The sequence below is a fragment of the Ammospiza caudacuta genome, chromosome 27 (assembly GCF_027887145.1).
Source record: "Ammospiza caudacuta isolate bAmmCau1 chromosome 27, bAmmCau1.pri, whole genome shotgun sequence".
Classification (NCBI taxonomy): Eukaryota; Metazoa; Chordata; class Aves; order Passeriformes; family Passerellidae; genus Ammospiza; species Ammospiza caudacuta.
The window spans coordinates 7,568,577-7,572,245 of record NC_080619.1 but is presented as its reverse complement, the minus strand read 5'-3'; the positions used below and the strand labels follow the sequence as shown (position 1 = coordinate 7,572,245).

The following is a 3,669-nucleotide window of genomic DNA, read 5'->3' as shown; positions in this document are numbered from 1 at the left end:
CCTAGGACCCTTCTGAAATCTATTTTTAATGCGAAGCACACGGATTGTCACTATGCTGTGCCTTCCAGCTTTTCAAAGCAGCTTACCTCTGAAGACCAGAAAACATTTATTTCTACAGAAACAATGGGCAACCCCCAGGCTAATCTCAGCACTACTGTTTAATAGGGGATCTGCCAGCGTGCCAGTCCAGCTTCAAGTGTGCTTTATTTCAGTCTAACATCCCCTCAAAATTCTTCTCACATCTCCCAACCCTGACATCTTATTTTTCCCTAAAGCTTCTCATCATTAGCAATTTCCAAGTAACATGGTATTTTTACAACATTCAAAAATGTCATGCTGGACTGTGCTAGAGAGTAATTTGCAAATATAAGCTTAGCAAAGTTTGAATTGACTTGTCCAGAGAAAAAACCTACAAGTGAACACCTACACCTGCCTACAAAGAGCTAACAAGCCCCTGGCAGCTGCCAGCATCAAAGCACAGCGGATGTTTCTAATACAGGGTAAGGATAACAATATCACCTTTTGTTCTCTCCAGCTTGTTTTCCCTGCAGTCATATTTTGCTTCTTATGATTTTTTTAGTCTCTGCATCTTCTTGGACAGCACCGAGCCCGACGACAAGGATACGAGAGTCTTTCCCTGCCGTAGGGAGAGAACCAGGAAAACAGTTAAAATAAGAACAGGGTAGTTTGAAATTCATACTTCCAATGAGAAGCAGCGCCTTACAAACAGAACAAAAGTAAACAAAGCATGGTACCTCCCTGGGGACAGAAGACTTACAAACTCTCCAGGATTTACAATTCTAGCGACCAACCCCTTCAGGACGGCAGCCAAGTGTCCCATGAGGTGGTGCTGCACCAAAGAACGATCTGAGAGGTTCCAAAGAGTGAAATGCACAATATTTTGCAAAGCCGTAAAATCTTGCAAAATAACAAAAATACAATAGATGTAAACTACAGGGTAAGAGTACAAGTGTTCACTTTAAGAGCTGGAACCATCCAGGTGAGCACCTGATAACTGGATCCTCACCAGAGTTTGAACCCTTCAGGACACAGAAGGGTTTTCCCCAGAAATTTCACAGACTGAGTTTTGATAGAAGTATACTTGCCAGACCCTCAGAAACATCACCCATTCTCCAGGTGTCTGGAGAGAACTGCAAATGGCTCTCACGTAGTTTGAGCTAGCTCTGTAAGGTCTCAGGGTGAATTTCACCAGATGCAACCAAACTGGGCAACTCCCAGTGGGACAGAAGGAACCCAAAGCTTGGGTTCGCAGAGCTGCAGCAAATACTGAGGAAACAAACATAACAGCGTAAAAAATAATAAACCATCCTTTTTTTTTTTCTTGCTTTTGTTTTTTTCTTATTCAGATCAGCATAGCAATTAAAGAGAAGGTGAAAAACTCACCATTACTGAACATTTCATCATCTGTAGGCTGAGCATCCTTAGCACAGAGGACTCCAAAGTTAAAATTCACCGATCCCTGGGAAATAAAACCAAATATTGTATGATAAACAATCAAACAGCAGACGTAAAAATTTGTTTCCTCTAAGGACTTTCGGGTACGTATGTACCTTTGCATACATCCAACACATTGGAACATACACTTTATACCATCTCCTAATAAGTAAAAATTTACCTTTAAACTTTGATAGTACAGCATAAAATTATGAACTTAAATTGGTGATCTGTTATTATTAAGTTGGTGCCTAAAGTTATTTCTGCTGTCAGGTTCAAAAAAACATTAATTTTTTTTACTGGAATGAGCAATTGATTTCAAAGTCATCACAAGCCCACCAAAACACAAAGCAGTATTCACTGGATGGGTCTGTGAGCTAGAAGTAGTTAGGCTTGTACTTCCCTCTTGCTATTCCAGAACCAATAAATCCTGTCAACAAAACCAGGATCTATGGCCCACTGCTGTGAAAGATTCTACGAGGATGATGGTTTGATTTGTGTTTAGAAGTTTTGATTTGAAATGGCCAGTTCAATGGATAAAGACAGTTTAAGTAGTATTACATTGCTATTATTACTATTTCTATTATTATTTTTACTATTACTACTGCTATTGTTATCATCTGCTACTGGAAGAAACAAACCAATAGTACCTATACTTAATTACTTTTATTTCCAGGAAATAATAAAGAAAAAGAACCAAACCAAAAAAAGTCACTTCCTACCTTTTATATCAAGGGATGAAAAATTGCTCTTGGGCTCTTCTCCAATTTATCAAGACTCATAGCACTGAAAGGCAAACAAAACAGTGCTTTATAGAAGGGCAAGTGCACATTTCAAGGCTGAACCACCAACTGATTGCAGTGACAGCAGTTACAACATGAATCGTTCCCAGAGCCTCTGTTAAATGGAATGTTCTGTGGAACTGCCGTTTCTTTCCCAAAACACTAACTTCCAACACTTCCTAATAATATTTTGTATTTTAAAACAAAAGAAGTTAGTGAGACTCTGTGCGGAGGTCAGGTTTAAATTTATTTCCTTCTAAAGCACAGAGCTCTGTTCCATCACCCTTCACTTCGGCTCTACACTGAATCGTGGTGAGCATTTGAGGAGTGCTCAATAATCAATTCTATTTCTCTCTTTTTCTAGCTCTCTCTATTCCTAAATCATTCCAGACAAGTCAAATGAAAAATGAAAAAAACAAGTTCAGCATCAAAGTCACACTTTTTCCCGTTGTCTGGTCAAGAACAGGCTCTAAATCCACTTACTGCTGCCTTCAACGATTCAGACTTGCAAAAGCAGTCTTACATATTTTACAGGTTTATCATAAAACCCACAGAACGCAAGCTCTGAATTACAGGAAAAGGTACACAGGCAAATATCTAAAGGGATCACTTATTAGTAAATACATACCTTGGTAGAGATCGCACTGAGAACCTTTCTGAGGGACTCTAAGGGACGCATGTTTTCTGAGCACCCTATAAACAAGAAAAGCTAGGATATAGTACAGGACATCCCCACTTTTTCTACATATTCAAATAGTATTTTTAATAAAAACAATTCAGTTAAAAAAGAAGGAAGAAAACCAAGCTAATTTTACTCAGCTGTATTTACTGCCGATTTAGAGAAAAATCCCGGGCAGCGTCGGCCGTTGCGGCACACGTCGCGCCGGCAGCAGGGCCTGCCGGGAGTTGGAGTCTCGGGCTGGTAGCCACTCATGTGCCGCGATAGCCGTTGCGTCACACGCCGCGCCGGCAGCAGGGCCTGCCGGGAGTTGTAGTCTCGGGCTGACAGCCACGGCTCCGTCCCCCGCCACCGGGAGCTGCAGTCCCTCCCGGGCATCAAACGGGTCCTTCGCCCCAGGGCGGGGAAGGACCTGAGGCAGGACCGCTCCTCCCGAATGCCCTCTCTTTTCCCCTCCAACTCTTTTTCTTTTTTTAACGCTGTTTTTCACCCCTTTCCCTTCCCTTCCCTTCTGCTCTCCTGCTTTCTTTCCTTTCCTTTCCTTTTTTTCCCCTTCCCTTTCCCTTTCCCTTTCTTTTTCTTGTATTTGTAATCTTGGTTTTCCTTCCTAGCTTTAGAATCAAAAAGCAGCAGTAGTAACTTTCTGGCTACCTGGGAGTAAAAAAAACCCCAAAACTATAATGATTGAAAGAAAACTATTTATTCCCTGGGAGCCTGAAATTTTCTACTGCTGCACATGACACAGAGCTTTTT

The 3,669-nt window shown here is 41.3% G+C and overlaps 1 long non-coding RNA gene across 2 annotated transcripts; it reads right to left on the bottom strand.

The window, feature by feature from the left end:
- Window positions 1–525: 525 nt before the first annotated feature.
- LOC131568574 (uncharacterized) lies at window positions 526–3,066 on the bottom strand. 2 transcript variants are annotated; one of them, XR_009275737.1, is made up of 4 exons: window positions 2,866–3,066; window positions 2,178–2,241; window positions 1,405–1,480; window positions 526–1,287 (listed from the first exon to the last, which is right to left on the bottom strand). It is a non-coding gene; the product is annotated as an uncharacterized LOC131568574 (long non-coding RNA). The 2 variants fall into 2 exon arrangements; XR_009275736.1 differs by having other exon boundaries at window positions 526–1,480.
- Between the last annotated feature and the right edge of the window lie 603 nt (window positions 3,067–3,669).